The 19,148-nt window shown below is 37.6% G+C and overlaps 1 long non-coding RNA gene across 1 annotated transcript; it reads right to left on the minus strand.

Annotated features, from left to right (window-relative positions):
- Positions 1-4,240: 4,240 nt before the first annotated feature.
- Positions 4,241-11,742, minus strand: LOC140605509 (uncharacterized). Its single transcript, XR_012008160.1, has 3 exons — positions 11,625-11,742; positions 9,796-9,924; positions 4,241-5,185 (listed from the first exon to the last, which is right to left on the minus strand). It is a non-coding gene; the product is annotated as an uncharacterized lncRNA (long non-coding RNA).
- Positions 11,743-19,148: the final 7,406 nt, after the last annotated feature.

A 19,148-nucleotide genomic window follows, 5' to 3' on the forward strand; every position in this document is an offset into this window, starting at 1 on the left:
GGCAAGATTTCATACTTTTTTATGGCTGAATACTACTACTCTATATGTATACGTCACAATTTCTTGATCCATTCATCCATCAATATACACTTAGATTGTTTCCCTATCTTAGAATATGGATAATATCATGTGATGAAATGATATATCTTTTCATATATCATATAGCATATATCTTTTCAACTTAGTGCTTTCATTTTCTTTGGATTAAAATCCAGAAGTCGAAACTCTAGATCATAGGGTATTCTATTTTTAATTTTTTGAGGACCTCCACACTGTTTTCCACAGAGGCTACACTAATTTACATTCCCACCAACAATGTACAAGGGTTCCTTTTCTCCACACCCTTGCCAACACTTGTTGTTTCTTGTGTTTTTGATGCCAGCCATTCCAACAGGTGTGAGGTGATATCTGATTGTGGTTTTTATTTGCCTTCCCCTGATGATGATTGATTTGAGTATCTTTTCATGTGCCTGTTGGCCATATTCTTTGGAAAATGTCTATTCAGTTCTTCTGCCCAATTTTTAATTAAATTGTTTGGGATTTTTTATGAATTCTTTATATATTTTGGGTATTAGCCCCTCGTCGGATATATGATTTCTCCCATTCAGTAGGTTGCCTTTTCATTTTGTTGGTTTCCTTAGCTGTGCAAAGGTTTTTCATTTAATATAGTCCCACTTGCTTATTTTTGCTTTTTTTTTTTTTTTTTTTTTTTTTTGTAGCTTTTGCTTTTGATGTAATTGCTGAAACCTCTGTCAAGGAGCTTAGTACCTATGTTTTCTTCTAGGAGATTTATGGCTTCAAGTCTTACAGTCAAGTATTTAATCCACTCAGGGTAAATTTTTGTGTACAGTGGAAGACAGGGATCCAGTTTCATTCTTTTGCATGTGGCTGTCCAGTTTTTCCAACATCATTTATTGAAGAGACCATCTTTTCCCAATTGTATATTCTTGGCTCCCTTGTTGTAAGTTAATTGGCCACATCCACATGAATTTATTTCTGGGCTTTCTATTCTGTTCCACTTATCTATGTGTCTATAAGGTATGCCAATACCTTACTGTTTTAACTGCTAGAGTTTTGTAATGTAATTCAAAATCAGGAGGCCTCCAGTTTCATTTTTCTTTCCCAAGAATATTTTGTCTATTCAGGGTCTTTTGTATTCTTTTTTTTTTTTTTTTTTTAATTCATGAGAGACACAGAAAAGAGAGAGAGGCAGAAACAAAGGCAAGGGAGAAGCAGGCTCCCCTCAGGGAGTCTGATGTGGGACGTTGATCCCTGAACTCCAGGATCACAACCAGAGCCGAAAGCAGAGCTTAACTGCTGAGCCATTCAGCTGTCCCAGGGTCCTTTGTATTCTATTCAAATTTTAGGAATGTTCATTCTATTTTTGTGAAATCTCTTACTCTTATATTTGAATTTTTTAAATGTTTGTTAACCTAAATATATCTCTAATTGGTAAAGTTTCAAGCAATGTAGTAAAGTGAAGGAAGAACTGGTTAATTTTTAGACATAGTACAGTAACAGTCTTTTGGGCAGAGTTGATCATTATTTTGAATATTTACATACACATGCTCACTTACACGAATCTACACTAAGCTGGTAAAGGATATACACATCTATGTTTCTATCCTGCCCTTCGCCCAAGTAGGTGAGCTTTTAGTAACTAGAGGAATGATCTGGTTCTTAGCCTTGGAGGTAACAGGCAATACTTCGGTAAAAGAAAACTTTTGTTCTTCTAGATCGATTGCTCTCAAACAAGTGTACAGCAGAATCACCAGGGAAGCACAATAAAAATACAGATCTCAGAGCCCCACCCCCACATATTTCTGATTCAACAGCTAATTCATGTCATTATAGGCCTATAGAGAACTCTCTTTTCCAGTGGTTCCCAAACTTTACATGTATCAAAATCACCAAGAGGGCTTGTTAAACACAGCTTGTTGGGCCCACTCCATTTCTGATCTGTAGGTCTAAGGTAAGACTCAAGAATGTATATTTCTAACAAGTTCCCTGGTGGTGCTCATACTATTAGTCTGAGAACTACATACATTTTGAGAACCATAGCTCCATTTAAATTGTAAATCAGCTCTCCTAATTTTTTGCCTGTATGCTAAGGGACCAGGGCTCTGATTCAACAGGTGGCACTCAGAGATTTGAATTTGTAGTAAATTTCCCAGGTGTTTCCTATGCAAGTGCTAGTATGAGAAATGCCAATGTAGGTCCTTTGTGTTTTTTTTTTTTATTATTATATTTATAAAATTAACTCCCTGGTACAGCCTCTGCATACTTGTGATACCAAAAATAGTTGTAGTAGCAGAACCCTGTTGCAGATTATACCTACTGTCTGAAGCCCTACTAAAATCTGATTTCTTCCCTGCTCCTTGTCTCTACTTTCTTAAAATTGCATATTCCATGTCTAGACTGGGAAACTGGAATGATTTTAAGTGAGAGTCCCCTAATTCCACAGTTACTGCAAAATAACTAATTTAACTAAAAAAAAAAGCTAGTTGGAATCTCTGTTGGCATAGCACCAACATTGACTTCAGGATTGGCCCTTGAAGGGTAAATGGCAGACTAGTAATCACGGGACACCACAGAGATGACAGCACTCAGGGAGTTCACTACTGAGCTGTGCTGGGATCTCTCTTCAACAGAGACAGAAGGCATCTCTTTTGTAGTTTACATGTCAGTTGGCTGGCACATATTTCCTTATTCCTCTCCTTTAAAGAATAACCCATCCAACTATTTGGTCTACAGTTGGGCACATGTATATCTTCCAGGTCTCATTTGTGGGAAGAAAGCAGAAATCTGGTAGGGGAAACTCTGTTGGGAGTGTAGAGGCTCCAATAATGGCAGAAGCAGCAGCTGTGGCTACTTGGCAGGCAAAGCTTTGGGTTCATTGTTGGAGTTGAGCCACTGGGGTGACTGCCATTAAATCAGCTGGTCATTGCGAGATGTAGGACTTCCTACGTTGTCTTCTAAGTAAAAAAGATATTATTCTTTTTCCCTTTACACTGATGTGGGATACAATATCAGGCAGCTCACTGCCACATCAAGCAATGCAGAGTGGAAAATTACACTGCCTTATTTTTGTCCCTTAAATATGGATACAGATATCTGTGCCTTCTCTCTAAGAATCCTAGAAACTGGAAAACCCCACTAACCACAAACGATAAAAGGTAGAAGTGATTCAACTAGAAATTGAGGAAGTCTCAATCTGAAGTCTTCTGGGAAGACCTGGATATTCCCAGCTTTCCATATTCAGGGGCTTTCCTTACATCCCTGACTTGTTTGTAGAAACTAAATGGCAGCTTTGCCTTTTCATCTGCTTGATGTATCCTTTTGAAATTTCTACTGGGGCGGGGGGGTGGCGCCTGGGTGACTCAGTTGGTTGAGTGTCCGACTCGACTCTTGATTTCTGCTCAGGTCAGGATCTCAGGGTCCAAGGATTGAGCCCATGTAGGGCTCTGCATTCAACAAGGTGTCTGCTTGAGAACTGTCTCTCTTCCTTTCCCTCTGCCCCTGTCCCCACTCACACATGCTTGCACACATGTTCTCTCTTGTGCTCTCTCTCTCTCTCTCTCTGAAAAGTACATGAATAAATCTTAAAAAAAAATTTCCACTCAGAGTCTAACATCAATTATTTACCAAGTTCCTAGGTGACACTATGACATCATCATCAGGTATGCCCAATGACACAGTGATTACAGGAAGTGATTGATTTGACTGTGCCTAGAAATAGACATCCCTTTACCAATCAATACTATGGATAATGATTTCTTTTTCCCATTTAAAATTACCAATGAATTTCACTCAATTTTAGCTGCTCAATTCCACTGTGGAGTATTCTGAGAAGCTGTTTTCATGTAAGCATAAGTGTGAAATATCTTGTTAGACCAGTCTTACTACATGACCTCCAAATGACTTAACTCAAAGGACAATAGGGTGTTTACTAATAAGAATTGCAAATTCTTGGAGAGTTAAGTTGGATGAGAGCAATAGCAGCCTGTCTCCTCCTGGAAAATTCCTGGTGAATTGACATCATCTAAATCTGCCCAGCCAGCTGTCTGTGGCTAACTCATAGACCCTACGGCATTGTGGGTAGTAAGCTTGTATTAAGTAATTATCTGGAATTGAGCCTATTTGAAATAGTGTTTGCATTGCCACTTTTATTCATCTATTTCTGTTGACATGAGCATTTTAGGTTTCATCTTTTATTTTTGCACTTCGTATGCACGTTGGAACAAATGGCTTTGGGGGCATTAGTTATACTCTAGGCCCAAAGGAATTCTCACTCCTCACTATATTCTTTGCTCATTTTGATAGTGTAAATCCATGCTCCTTAAATCATTTCCCTAACAGGTGCCTAATTTCTTGTATTAGTCACTCACGTGTGAACAATACTGCCACCCTCAGGGAGTCCTGGAAAATGCCTTTCAACATGAAAAGTTGTTTACATGGGTATGAGACTGGGGAACCCGCAAGAAATAAATGAAACAATATTTGTTTGAGTTGCAAGCTGGGAGAGAAAGGACTATATTGTTGAGATGTCCCAACAATTATGAGAAGGGAATTTTAGTTGTTTTAACAACAGCTAAATGAAAGCAGGCATTTTATGAGAGCTTTTGGGGTTTTCCAGGAGAGTGGGATCAATGCATCCCTTCCAAATACTTGAGCAGCGACTCACTGATGAAATGTCAGCTGGTCACAGTCTGCTCATTGTGTGACACCCTTGCCTGAGATACATGTTTCAATGCGGAAGTCCCTTTTGTCACCAAGGCCACTTTGAGATCCCTCTCTCCCTGGTTTTCTTTTGTGACTGAATGTCACCAGTGTTCTGATGACCACAAGTTGGTATGTGATCAAAAGACATTGTTAGCCCACTCAGTTGGGCTGCAAATTCATAGCAGCCCAGAGAAGCATAGAAGAAAAATCTCTTTAGAGAAAAATCTTGATATTCAAAATCTGGAGGAAGGGCTCTTCTCTTTGATCTCTGAGTAATGCAGGACTCCAGTACCCAAAGAGGCTCTTGAGCTATATAACAGGCACCCTTTCAGGTCATCTTTAGCAAGATGAGATGGCATCCATTAAAGAGGCTTCCATGTTCTCAGAGGACCAGGCAGTTTCCAGGAAAGCAGACTACTAGCAGTTCCCCTTGCCGCACTCCACTTGCTCCTCTCTCTTCCTACTGCAGGAAAATATGAAATATTTAGGCAAGGCCAGTATTTCCCCTAAACAGCAGTAGGAACCTGCCTACCAGGCTTTGCCCACACCTGCCTTCAGTTCTGTAAATGTCACCAGTAAAGAGGATGAGCTTTTATTTTTACCCTTGGTTATATTGTTGTCAAAGATTTTGTTTGTCAAGCTATACTTTAGTAATATTTTTTCTCCTTCTATACATCAAAGATTGATAGAAATTCCAAGCAAGTCTTCTGTTTTGTCTAGCTCATGTAGCATTATCACAGGTAAACATAGACTCTCTTTTATCTTTTGGTTTTAAAAACTGTCTTTATCGAGCCCAAGAAATCCAGAAACCCCAGACTGCTATAAGGTACCAGGAGTCATGAATTCTTTTTTAGCTTTTTAGTCATGAACTCTTATCAGCACCATTCTTGAAGGCAAGTTTTATGTCAGCATAAAGAAGACCAAAGGACCCCCTGAGTCCTAACATGCTGGGAAGGGAATTTCTAAAAGGCAGTGAAGGGAGTTATGGAAGGATTGAAAGATAAAGGGACAAAGAAATAAAGACAAATCTCACTAGCTGCACTTACATTGCAGGACATTTTACTCACAGACCTTAATCTCCATTGAAATGGGTATTTAGCAAGTCACGACAATATCAGTACCTAGAACAGTGCCTGACACATAATCGGGGCTCAATATTTACAGATGGATAAATGGGGGGGGATGTAGAGAAAAGGAGAGAGAAGAGTGACTTTGCTTCTTATATTTGCTGTTTTATGTTCTCTAAATTTACCCTAATAGAAAAATAATAGACTTTGTTTTAAAAAAGCAAGCGAGAAAGAAAATAATATGGCTGTTTAATTAGCAGGAGAATCCAGCATCCAGGCAGCAGGGCATAAAATGACTTTCCCAAAGCGGAGGTTCAGCCCCACACAACAATGAGCCCGGGCAACCCAGCCAGATAATCGTTATTTGTCTTTAATCATTTTTTTTAATCTTTGAAAATCACTAATGCTCTCATGAAAAAGTATGTTGCAAAGCTATTAGAGAACAGAATACAATCTTATAATGCCAAATAATTAGCTTGAAATATCTCTGATACAGCATTTTAGCTGAAGAATTAAGCATCATTCTGGAGAATTATAGCATGCAGTAACGCTTAGAGTTGCAAAACAAAATGACACAGTGAAGAAAAAAAGTTTCTTTCTTCCTTTATTACATTTGGCTCAGCATATATATTGAATGCCTGATGTGTTTACTTATCCTAATGATCACACTGAATTCCCTCAGAAGGCATAATTTGAAGCCTTGCATTTTAAATGTAACTGACCGAGGTCTCTTAACCCAGTAATCTATGTTGAGAATGACAACATGTCCTGTCTGTTGAGTGCTGAGCAGAACACCTGTCACACAGGTGCCCTGCTCACATGAAGCTGAAAGTGGTGATTGCTTATTCATTGACATCTGACGTGAGCAAATGAAATGCACACAGAAAAGGAAGGCTGAATGCTTTATATTAGGTATAAAAAGGTACGTAAAAGTACCACATACAGATTAGTTGTTGTGTTGTTATGATAAAGCCCCTTGACCAATGATCATTATGGAAGTGAGAAAGAGTATCAGAAAATGAGGAAATGGATGGACTTCGGACCAAATGTTAACTAGACTCTCTTTGAACTGCTGTCTCTTTCTTTCTTTCTTTCTTTCTTTCTTTCTTTCTTTCTTTCTTTCTTTCTTTCTTCTTTCTTTCTTTCTTCCTTCCTTCCTTCTTCTTTCTTTCTTTCTTTCTTTTTCTTTCTTTTTCTTTCTTTCTTTTTCTTTCTTCTTTCTTTCTTTCTTTCTTTCTTTCTTTCTTTTCTTTCTTTCTTTCTTCTTTCTTTCTTTCTTCCTTCCTTCCTTCCTTCCTTTTTCTTTCTTTCTTTCTTTCTTTTTCTTTCTTTTTCTTTCTTTCTTTTTCTTTCTTCTTTCTTTCTTTCTTTCTTTCTTTCTTTCTTTCTTTCTTTCTTTCTTTCTTCTTTCTTCCTTCCTTCCTTCCTTCCTTCCTTCCTTCCTTCCTTCCTTTTTCTTTCTTTCTTTCTTTCTTTCTTTCTTTCTTTTTCTTTCTTTCTTTCTTTCTTTCTTTCTTTCTTTCTTTCTTCTTTCTCTTCTTTCTTCTTTTTGTCTCATGCATCCATCCATCCATCCAGTCAATTGCATCATTCATTTATAAATTCAGCAAATATTTATGACATAATCCAATGAGTGGGGTTCTAGGGACAGAAGGATGACAGTCCAGTTAGGCTTTTCTCTGCCTTGTCAGAGATGAAGATTCCAGCTATTATCAAGAAACCAGATTTGGGGTGCTGATTCATTTCTGTAAATGAATCAGGGCCAGCTATTCTTTTTTTTTAAGATTTTATTTATTTATTAAAGAAAGATACAGATACAAAGAGGCAGAAGCAGGCATCCTGTGGGAACTTGATGAGGACTTGATACTGGGACCCCGGGATCATGCCCTGAGCTGAAAGCAAATGCTCAACCATTGAGCCACCCAGGTATCCTGGGGCCAGTTATTATTTTATGAACTCCCAATCTGGGATCTGTGAGGCTTTCTTATATGACAAAAAATTAGTAATTTACTTTTATTCCCCAAAGTATATCATATTTAAGGTACTTCTTAGGCTATGTCTTAGACTGAAGGATGTAAATGGCACCGTGACTGACATGGCAGTTACTTAGGAATCAACACCCTGGCCCCTTCTTTAACAGACCTGCACAAACTCCTACTGACTCTTCATGACTGCACAACCAGGGAAGAGGCAAGCTGCTGCTGCCTCTGAGGAAAATGCCTTTGGGCCCTTCCCAGATGGAGTTTGCCACTCCTGCCTTAGGTTCAGATGTCACTGGGAAACGCATGAGGAACTCAAAAACACCTCTCACCCCTCAGCTAGTAGCCCCAGTAATTTTAGCTGCACTGTGAATTTGCATAGGAAGCATTTGAGTTCTCCACCCCCACATTTTATCAGATCAAACCCAACACTTAACAGAACTACAGGTTCATCTCCATGGACTGTCTTTTTTTTTTTTTTAATTAATTAATTATTTATTTATTTATGATAGTCACGCACACACAGAGACAGAGAGAGAGAGGCAGAGACTCAGGCAGAGGGAGAAGCAGGCTCCATGCACCGGGAGCCTGATGTGGGATTCGATCCCGGGTCTCCAGGATCACGCCCTGGGCCAAAGGCAGGCGCCAAACCACTGCGCCACCCAGGGATCCCCTCCATGGACTGTCTATGTTGGTTGCCCTGTTAGAGTCTTTATGGATCTTTCTGTTCCTATTCTAAACCGCCATTATTTCTTGTATTTGTTCTTTATCCTGAAAATAGAATTCATTTTCTCCTACCTTCTCTATTTGTATATGGCAGAACTATCTTCGACCGTTTGGAATGGTCCACTAACTTAATATGTACAATATTGAAGAAAATTGGAAAGCTTTTCAGATTTATAGGTGTTAGAGCAATATGATGACAGAACTTCAGAAATAGCTTCTTCTCATTTATGGGGCTCAAGATGGAATTAGTTTTCAGAGCTGTGACACGGATTGGCTTTTATGAGAAGACATCCCATGATTTATAGTCTTAAAGAAAAAATATTGACTGAGGTGAAGACAAGGTCAGTATTTACACCAAAGAAATGTGCCTGAATATATATATCTCTGTGGTATTTTCTCCATTCAAGAGTGTGACAATGATACCATAATTGTGGGTTTGGCTTCCTTTTTGGCTATATTGAGCTCAAGAACCAAAGGACAAGGAGGAAGAGGAGAGGGAAGGGGAAGGAAGATGAGTTTCCACAGATTCTATATATTGAAGCAGTGGTTAATAATATATGCCTTATAGTTACCCATTGAATCAACATGTATTTATAACATCTACTCTGTGCCAGGTCCTATATTAGGTTCTAGAGATAAAACAGTGAATGAAGTAGACATAATGTCTTTTTCTTATGAAGGGACCAGAATAGTGAGAAAGAAAAACATAGAACAAATTATAAATTGGAGGCTAATTATGAAAAAGGAAGTGTAGGTGGCTACTAAAGGAATATATGACATAGGTCGTGACCTAGTTGAAAGGGGAAGGCAGAGAAAGGGTCAGGGGGAGATAGGAAACATCTTTGGATAGAACTCAAGTTGTAGTTGAGGTATGAAGAGTAAGTCACAGTTCAGCCAGGCAAAAGGTAGATTGAGTCTAGGAGTGATGGAGAAAGACAGAAAAGTCTCCAAAGATGGAGAAAGACTAGACAGTATGTTCTTCTAGTCCTTTAGGTTAGTACAGTGGTCAGCATATAGGCCTATAGGCCAAATCAATCCTGCCTCTGTTTTTTTAAGTAAAGTTTTATTGGAACCCAGCCATGCCTCCTGTTCACGCACATATATGACCTAAGGCCATTTTCATACTATAGTACTAGAGTTGAGGAGTTGCAGAAGAGACTGCATGGCCTGCAAAACCTAAGATATTTTTGACAGAGCCTTCAAAAAAAAATTGTCAACCTTTAGTCTAGAGTAAGTGATTTTAGTCATGGTTGGTAATACTAGATGCTGTAACAAACCACTCCAAAATCTTAGATACTTACGTGATAAAAGTTTTTCCTCAGATCACAGCTCTGTGAGCAGCTGAACTGGGTAGCTCTTGTCTGAGTAGTGAAACAGGGGCACTATCTTGAGCCCCTGCCATCTGCTCTCCAAGGGTCTTGCACATTCAGCTATGTAGATGGGGAACAGAAAACATATTCAAGGATGTGAAGTGCTTTAGGGGCCAGGTCTAAGAATATTATATATCACTCTCATGCCTATTAGTCATATGGTCCCACCAAAATCCAGAGAAGGCTGATAAAGCACGTTTTCTGCATGCTTGGGAAGTAAAGAAGATGTTCTAGGGAATACAGGGCAATGCCTCTGCCACAGCAAACAAGACAGATTTAAGGAACTGGGAGAAAACTCCTGTGTGATTGAATTTAGATGTTATGAGAGGGGTCTAATAGGCAGAGGCCAGATAGTGAAGGGCCTGTAAACCATGCCAAAGATTTTAACTCAGGTCTGTGTTATCCTGATGAGTTATGTCACCCCACTGATCTGATCCTCTGCTTCTTCATCATGCCACCTACTTTATAGAATTGAGTGGACACAAAGAGATCAAATAAGAGATAAATATCACCTAGCGCATAACTGCTGATGATTCTTTGCTGAATATCACCAAGACTTATCCCAAAAGAAAGATAATTGAAGCATTCTGAATCATTTTTCTACCATTCCACTGGCTTCTTCTTATTTGCAACCATCTTTTCAAAGATACATTGGCCTAGAAAAAATTCAGGTCCCCTCCACCCAGAGTTGCTATTTTGTGAACTAAAACAATTGCTTTCCCAAATCCTTCACCGTTCCTGGATCCAAAGAAGATGTCAACTGAAGCCCAGAAAAAAATGAAAACATATATGTTTATAAATGGACATATGCACGCACACATACCTTCCTCTAAAAAAGGGCAAGGCCAGAGTGCCCAACCCCCTGCCTCTACCCCCATCCTAAGGTTATTTTTTTTATTTGTCTCAGAGTCCATTTTAAGCTCTGTTTTCTCCTTCATTAGAAAGAAATGCTCCTGGCCTAACATCTCCTCACTCTGGAGGAAGAGTTTTTCCTAAGTCAGGAAAACACGTTGAACACAAGAAAGGTAAGATAGAGTAATGTGGAGAAACAGCAACAATTTTGAAAAATAAGAGGTAGGCCAAACAGATATTAAAGGATGTTATGGAATTACAGCATGGTACTGACACAAGAATAGATAAACATCAATTGAATAAAACATAAAAGTAAGGCTTTAATATTTGCAACATAATTCAGTGAGGAAAGGGAAGATCATAAAATAAATTATAGCGGTATAAATCAATAGCAATTTGGAGGCAAATATATTCTCACACCACACACACACGCACATACACACACACACCACAGACAAAGCAGGAGAGTGTAGTGATTAAGAAAGGAGCATCTATAGTCAGCAAGTCCGAGATTAAATCCCAGATCTAATTGATTTAGCTGTGTTATTTAATCTTGAAAATTGCACAATCTCTTTGTGCCTAGTTTTCCTTATATTATTCAGAGGAAGTGATAATTATATTTACCTTACAGGGTTGTTATGAGGACTGAGTAAATTAAAACATATAAAGCACTTAAAACAGTTTCTAACATAGAGTAAGCACTCAATATATGTTAATCACTGTGATGGAGGGAAAATCATAATAAAAAAGTCACTTTGTTTCAATATATCCTACTCTACATTTATTTCCTTGTGTACTATGAATAAGACTCTGCATAATAAAAAAAAAAATGACCAAGACATGACCCTGTGTTCAGAGAGGGGATCTTGCAATCAAATACCAGTTAGGAATGTGTCTGCTCATCTTACCCTTTCTTCTTCATCCTTATCCAAGGTGAGTTCTTGGGCAAAATTAGAGTTACCCAGCACAGCTTAAACATATTGCAGACATAATTTCTGGTTCATGTCACTGGAAATACATCCTGCAATAAATTTATTTTGTTCTATACATATGTTGTCATTCATCATTGCAGCACTATACTTATGGGAAAACAGATTATGAATAGTGTAATAACTATGACTAATAATAAACAAGGCTATTTGTTTCTTGCTCTAAGGGAAATAAATCAGACAGAAATTGTATTCCCCGCTCTACCTTTATCCCCCAAAAGAGAGTTATCTATTACTGGAAAGTATCTGCAGTTTTAAAAATTCAACTTCCTCTCCCCAAATCAAGACAAATTACAACAACACTATAGAAAGTTTCTAAATATTTCAGTATCTTTGCAGAGAATGTGGGATATGTCCCAATGCCAGCTTCATAATTTATCAGGACATGTTCATCGCAGGTAACACTTGGAGAGCTCCTCCTTCTGACTTTGAATCTCTTACACTCCCCTTTAGAAACCTTCACACAGTTACTTGACTAGACCAATTGTTCCCTTGGCACTAAGGAAATGACACTTCCCCTATTCTCTGAATTTTGCTAGTGATGAACCTCTGAACCACACCACCTGTCTCTATATTTGCTTCTCCATCAGGCTTATGCTCCTTCTCTTGAGGTCTCCAACTTGTGACTTAGGGAAGTGGAGGGAGCAGTAGGCTAGGAGTCACAGGGCTAGTGGGAAAGAATTCACCTGTTACCCAGCTCAGAATTGTCTGAGCCTTGACATCCTTGTGCTAAAAGGACAGGGCATATTAGAATGCTCTTTAAAGTCATTTCCAAATTTAATTCTCTATTAAGTGAACTTCCTGTCCGTCTTCATCCTTTGGCCTGAGACTGTATCAAGTCCAGCTATTTACCTTGGAAGTCTCACCTTCACCCTCACTTGGTCCAATCAGAGAGAAAGGCACCTCTCCCCATGTCATCACGGTCTTCACATATTCCCTGGAATCCCTTTCTTCATGTCTTGATATGTCTCCATTCACTGTGGAATGGCTGCAACCCAGAAGCTAAGTCACCATTCAAGATAACTGGTCATTTTCAGCTAATCATTAAGCAACTCTTTAGGACTCTGTTTTCATATTTGAAAATGAGGATATCATGATCTATTCTTAAATCCCAAGCTGACTATGACTTGGGAAGAAAACGGTATGAATTGTGAAAAATGCTATGAAAATGAAACTGATATTATTACTAGAATTATTTTCTCTAAGAAATAACACACCTCTCAGCCACATGAGGATAACTTCAATATTATTATTATTATATTCACAGAATTAATATTAAATTCTTGGTGACCTTAGTGTTTGAAAACTTATTGTATACCTTGAGCTTTAGAAATCTAGAAACTCTATGCCTTGACATTGACTAACCATGCCCTATTGGTTTCCTATACCAATCTTCAGAGTGGTTGGCCACACTGGAAGAAAATTGCCTCCCCCTCTTAATGTAATTACAGTGCAATTACAAAGTGCATATAATATTGCTAAGGCTGACTTTGTAAATGAAACGTAAGCATTTTTTTTTATTTGCAGCAAAGAAACCAACTAAAAACAATCTGATGATATGTCATGATTCTGATTCCAATGAAATGTTTATGCAAAGCTCATCTCTCAAATTTTAAGTGGCCACCTTTCATCGGCCCATATATATTTATCACTCTTTGTGTATCTTCTTCCTTTTGTTCACAGACTTGCTGCAGTCTTTCCAAATGACAGGATTGATTTCCTCCTTTCGACATGGAAAGGAGTGAGCTGATGTAAATTTATCAATGAAATAGAATAATATTTCCAAAGGAATTTATATGCTTCATTGAATTGCAATTGATTTAACATTAGCATTCCCCATCTCTCTCCTCTTTGCTGTCACACTCCTTCAGAGTATTCTGCAAGAGCAGCCCCAGCACTTCTCAAAAAGGTCTCACAAGAGGACACCAATGACCATGAATTGACAGATTTAATGATCTCCCTATAATACCTATCCTAGTTGATCTGCAACTATTTATAAGAAGGTTTTACCCCTTCATTCTGAAACTCTATCCTCTCTAGGCTTTCGTAACAGATATCCCCCCTACATAACACCCATCCTGCCTCACCTTCTTTGATTAGTAGTCTTGCACTTTGTGAGACAACAGAGGGATCAATGAGTCTCCAATCTCTACTTTCTATGCTAGTGATCATTTCAGAAACCCAAGCCTAATGCAACCAGCATATGGAATTCTACTGGTCTGAGGGATTGGTTCAAGAGTAGGTTTGTCAAACAAATAAAATGAAAGAGCAAGATTGAGATAAAAACCACTGGAAGAAAGTCCTTTTTTGCGTGTGGATGAGAAGTCCAGAACTACTCTAGCCATCTTCCTAGCAGTTTAGGGATGAACCGAACACCCAGAGACGGGTATTTCTGAGAAAATCAGAAAGAAATGAAGCTGGATTTGTGATTAAGACACCTGTTCTCTGTCTGTTCTAGTTACCTCTGGAGGTTTTATTGTTATCATTATTGTTGTTGTTACATGAGCAGATAAATCACTCTAACATCATAGTCATAGTCATTTTGAGTTTGACTGTTAATTGTAGCTGAAAGCATTATTACTAACACAATTCTCACAACACTGTTCTGTACATTCTCTTCTTATCACATAAATAATTCTTTCTAACCATGTCTTATACTAGTTCCTCTCTCCCAACCATCCCTTTAATATAGTATGCCCCAGCATTCTGCTCTTAGACCTCTCTACCATCTCTATTCCTCTTCCTTGCTACAATTTTTACCTACTTTAACAACTCCAAAATCAGTAACACCAGTCCAGACTTTTCTTCTGAGTGTAAGACACAATTTTCAATTATTCCCCATGTATCTATCTTCCCTTTAAATGTTCCATCATGGGTAAGCTGAATATTTCTAACACCACCTGAAAACTTTGTTCCTACCATACTTCATGTATTTCACAGCCTATTTGTATGGCATCACCAGGACTTTTCTTCAAAACCAGAAACTTCACTTTTCCCCATGGCTCCTCCCTATCTCTTATCCCTCACGGCCATAAGGTCTTGCCAATTCTAACCTCATAAATAACCTTTCCTTCTTTGTTAGGTGCATTCTCATTGGTCTTGTCCATTATCTCATCATTTTCATCTGAACTTTTCTCCTTCCAGGCCATCCTCCACGATGCAACCAGTTATTTCTCTCAAATAGAGACCCAAGTGAAAGTATAAAATGTCATTTCCCTGCTTAACATTATGCAATAGCTTCCCATTACCTGTAGAATAAGGTTTATCAAAGTTAGGATCAGAGCCTACTTGGGCAATCTTAACTTCAATCACTCCCTAAGCATTAGGCCAATTCTTAGAAGCATAGTACCTGTATGCTTCTATCGTATGCCACTCATTTCCCTATTTCTTGAATACTCTTCCCTTGTTTCTGAAGCTGGTGTATTTCTGCTCATTTTTCAAGGCCCAAATAAAACATTATGCACTCTGGAGAAGCCTTCCTGGCCACCCAGGCAAACTTCACTATTCCCTTATCCTTGTAACTGTAGGAATATAACTATAATGCAATGTAACATATGCTCTGATAGATTAATGTTTATTAATGCATGCTGCACCTCTCCTAGTATGTTATTTCTTAAGGCTATGAATCAAGGCCTTTGATTTTTAATTCTCTAAGAGCTACTGCATGATCTGACACATAAAGGATGCTCAAAAATTATTTTTCAAATGAAAGAATGAAGAGAGGAAAATCACAGATTCATGGTTACTATTCAATTTCCTCAATTGTAAAGTGAAACAAGTTTAGATAAACCTGTATATTTCTTCCTGCTCTTAAAAACATTCCATGATTTCCTGAAAATGTTATTAGCAGCAACCTGGTAACTCTTTCATAATATAGTAACATAATATTACATTTCACAAACTACACCTCAGTCAGTAAAGTATGAATTCAAATATGGAAATACTTTTTTCCTAAAATGTGCTCTCCAATTGCTGGATGAAATGTATTAGTTCTGGAAAGAAGCCAATACTAGGCTTGGAGAAGAGTTAAGAGCCAACAGAGACATTATTTTTAATTATATTAAAAGCATCTTGTAAATTTCCCATCAGTTATACCTTAATTTCTCTCCATTAATCATTGAAGGGCAAGCATTTAATCTGTTGTGGCTAAAATCTGGATGTAGGATATGTCCTAGTCTCCTCAGGCCTTTGTCAATCTAGGACATTCACATATACAAACACGCAGATGAGTACACGTGCACACATACACACAAACACAGTCATCTAAGATAGGATTTGAAATTAAAAGTAGTTTAATGTAAGCGGAGGGGAAGGTGGGTATGTATACACTTTGGGGTAAAGGATTCAAGTCAATGATAGATGGCGATCATAGGAACCAGTCTCCACATTTCTTCTTTGGGGCCAGGCAGAGGGAAGGTAGCATTGTCAGACTGAAAAATTAAGTCATAAGGTCTAATTCTGGCTCTATCATTAACATATTCTGTGACCTTGGTTAAGTCAATTATTTCCTAGGATCTATTCTTGGACTAGGTTAGCCCCTCACAATCTATCTATTTATTACAATGTGGTTCCTTCCAGAGTTAACCTTCACTGACTTTGCTTTTAATGTTATGCCCTTGGTTTTTATGAAAGGCCATTTCAAGAAACAATAACATAAATTGTTCTTATTCTAATTCTTCTAATGCTGTTAATTATTTTACTTCTAATATAAGTATAAATTTTGTACATGAGGAGGCATCAGAAAAGATATTTATTTCCCTCTTATGAAACTCCATATGAAAAAATTCCCAAAGAATTTGATTGCAGGAAAAATGCCTTCTCTTTCACAATCTTATCAAAACGGTGTATGTTATTACATTTCATATTTTCTCTGCTTCCAGAATGCCCAAAGCCTCTCTTCTCTTTCCTTTTTGACTCTAATTATACAAATAATATAGGCATATATATGTGTGTGTATATATATGTATATATGTGTATATATGTATATATGTATATATATGTATATATATATATATATAATTCTGTGATCCAAAGTTCATTTTAAGATTTTAATATATACCTCTCAAGTTTTCTTCTAGATAATTTTTACCCAAGTGAGATCAAACTATACATGCAATTTTGTATACCCGTTTTTGGTATAACATTATTTTAGCATTTTCCCATGTCATTAGCAAAATTGCTTCAAATTTGTCATTATTAAAGGGAACCCAAACTAACATATAGTCAAGACAAAAACAGCCTCCATGGTGAGTATTAGGCTCTTTTAACCCTTTCTCCAGTCCTATTGCTACTGTAGATATCTTTTGTTGTGACTTCAAATTCTTCATTAAAGCAGGCTTTGAAATTCCCTAATTGCAACAGTTACCCTATTTTAATTTTTTCTATCATGCGCACAAAGGTGTCCTGATAGAAATTTATAAAAAAGTGTTTTATTTTCATTATGATCAACTTGTTAACCACTTTTAAGTCCTCATACCTAGTTTTGTTATTGAAGCCAAAAATAAACCTGAAGAGTTAAGAATAACAGTTAGAGGTACATAAATAAAAGCAAGAAGATTCATTTAACATGACACTTGAATGAATCCATAGGGACTCCTCAAGAGGACTATTTTCTTTTCCAAGTGTTATACACCATTTATTTAATATCCTGTTGGATAAATTTTTTCCCTTGTTCATGTCTTCTGAAATCTTTCTTTTTCTTCCTTTTGTTTATTTTTCTGGCACATCTCCTGCTTTCTAATTTTTCTCTAAGATTAGTAAGAGTAGTTATATAATCCTTTCATTATCTTTTAGAGCAATCAGCATTCTTTTTTAATATTTAATTAATTTATTTTAGAGAGTTGGAGAGAGAGGTCATGCATGAGTGGTAGGGGAGGGGCAGAGGAAGAGAGAGAATCTTAAACAGGCACCACAATCAGCTAGGAGCCAACATTGGAGCTCAGTCTCACAACCCTTAAATCATGACCCTGAAATCATGATCTGAGCAGATATGATTGACTGACTGAGCCACCCAAGCCCCCCCTCCCCAATCAGCATTCTTGATTAAAAAACCAAAATCCATTCTAGCTCATTTGGCAGAAAATTTATGAAAGAGTATGTACTAATCGAATTTATTAAAAAGGACTTTTAGACTTTTTATAAGGGTTAAAGAAATGTGTGTGGAAACTAAGCAGGTAACAACAATATGCAAATAGTTGGGAGCAGCAAGGGAAATGGTGCTGAGACGGCCATTAGGTTGTCTAATGGCATTTTCTGTACCATTGTAGGTCTTATTTCAGTGACAAAAAACTGGTTTATATATCCAGGCTTTTGCTCTTATTAACTTTTTTTTGTAAGATTTTATTTATTTATCCATAAGAAACACACACTGAGAGAGAAGCAGAGACACAGGCAGAGGGAGAAGCAGGTTCCATGCAGGGAGCCTGACATGGAACTCGATCCTGGGTCTCCAGGGCTGGGCCACTGGGGCTGCCCTGTTAACTTTTTATCTGGACGCACAACTACACACACACACACACACACACACACACACCGTATAACATGTTACCACATATGTCATACATATTATATTTATAAATAATAAATGGAGAAGTGGTTTGGAAACTACATTGTGCTCAAAGGCAATGATTTTAAAACATTACCGATCAGTTTATTTAAGTTCAAAGCCAGGATAACCAGTCCTTGTCAAGATAGTCAAATAATCTAGGCATACAGCAGGAACCAAGTATTGGTACACCACATAGAATCCAAGCAACTGGAAATGCTCAAGACTAAGAGAGTAGCCAATACAAAAAAGGTGCCCTAGAACCCAAGACAGAACAAAGCCTTAGATGGACTCTAATATAGCTTCCATGCAGAATTATGTGAATCTTCTAGAGAAGCTTTCAAAATCATACCATTATTTTATGCCTAAATAATGTCAGGAAATTTATCCAAGGCTTTAGATTAAGGCAAAATCATGGGTGACATATCCTTTCAATATCATGTGGAGGCAAAGGACACCCAAGGATTGTCTAGGAGAATATATTTAGCTCATCTCATTTTTCACTATAGATTAAAATTTCCAGATTATTAATTTTTTTTATTTTTGATGGTTAGAAATGCAAATAATTTCTGTCTAGTGGAAAAGATAATCCCAAAGATTTATTGCTCATTGAAAATCAAACAGATTCATTTTAACTCTGCAATCTCACTCTAGTATTTTTTCATTAAATTGTGCATAAACACCCAAGTTTCCTAAGTGTTCTTCAAAGTAATCATAATATCTCACAGACTCTATCATTAGCTAATGAGTTACTTCATAATGACAAAAGCCTAAGTCCTCCCTGTAGAGACCGCTTTTAGACAACAGGCTTGAGCAATGGAATCTTGAGCAAGGCAAAAGGGCTGGAAGGGACCAGCTGGATGAATACACACAGTCCCATCAAGGAAGACCCATCTCAA

Source organism: Canis lupus, chromosome 15, assembly GCF_048164855.1.
Source record: "Canis lupus baileyi chromosome 15, mCanLup2.hap1, whole genome shotgun sequence".
NCBI classification, from domain to species: Eukaryota; Metazoa; Chordata; class Mammalia; order Carnivora; family Canidae; genus Canis; species Canis lupus.